General features: G+C 38.1%; 1 non-coding gene across 1 annotated transcript; it reads right to left on the bottom strand.

The window, feature by feature from the left end:
* Nucleotides 1-308: 308 nt before the first annotated feature.
* Nucleotides 309-415, bottom strand: LOC132535996 (U6 spliceosomal RNA). The gene has a single exon (XR_009547697.1). It is a non-coding gene; the product is annotated as a U6 spliceosomal RNA (small nuclear RNA).
* Nucleotides 416-1,052: the final 637 nt, after the last annotated feature.

Consider the following 1,052-nt stretch of genomic DNA (forward strand, 5'->3'; position numbering starts at 1 on the left):
GGCCTTCAGCATGGCAGTAGATTTTCCAAGGAGCAAGTTATCTAGTAAAGGGAACATGAAGGATGCCACAGTATTTGTTCTGACAATATTGTAGAAATAACACTTTGTCATGATATATTTCTTGTTTATAAAAGCCAGCTTTGTGTGTGTGTGAGAGAGAGGACTATAAAGTGGTGGGGATATGAGGAGGTGAGATTTCCTTAAGGTTATTTTAAATACCGTTCATTTTTTTCTTTTCTTTTCTTTTTGATTTTTTTCAATGATTTATTGAATAGGACAGCACAGATACAATAAGTAAAAAAAAAAATATATATATGGAATGCTTCACAAATTTGCGTGTCATCCTTGTGCATGGGCCATGCTAATATTCTCTGTATCGTTCCAATTTTAGTATATGTGCTGCCAAAGTGAGCACAATGTCAGTCATTTCTAGCTAGTAAAGAGCATACCCTGTAGCCCAGGTCAAGAGAGCGGCAGAAGCTGTGATTTTGAAGTGAGACTGAAAGTGTATCACAGGGACCTAAGTCTGGAGTATTTACAAGTTCCAGTTTGTGTGGAAGACTGTTTACTCTCCCTCTCCTGGAATCCAGTCTGACTTTGCATTTTGCCTGTATAGTTCATGTCTTATAAAGTATTAATATTCATAGTTGCATGAACCTTTTTTAGGGTAGCATTGTCAAGTCGCAATTTATATTTCCTTTTTTTTTACTTGCTCTCATCTCGTAGTGTGTGAGATGCATGTAGAGTGAACAGCAGTGCCCAGTTCCCCTCTCTCTAGTCTTTATTTTTAAAGATAGCATGCACAATATTTGCAGATAAGATGAAGTATCTGACATGTGGCACTTAAAATGACTAGTTTATTTTTCATGTTTTTTTTTTATAGAGGTAAAGTGGTAGAGCGAGTGAGCAGGTGAGTGAGAGAGGTAGAGACAGTATGATAGCACAGCATCAACGCTTCCTTGAGAACAGTGGAAGCGAGTCCTCCAACCTGGGTCATGTGCAGTGGAAAGCAGCATACTAAGTAGGCTATTTTGCTGACCCTACAACTTTCT

The sequence above is a fragment of the Erinaceus europaeus genome, chromosome X (genome assembly GCF_950295315.1).
Source record: "Erinaceus europaeus chromosome X, mEriEur2.1, whole genome shotgun sequence".
Taxonomy (NCBI): Eukaryota; Metazoa; Chordata; class Mammalia; order Eulipotyphla; family Erinaceidae; genus Erinaceus; species Erinaceus europaeus.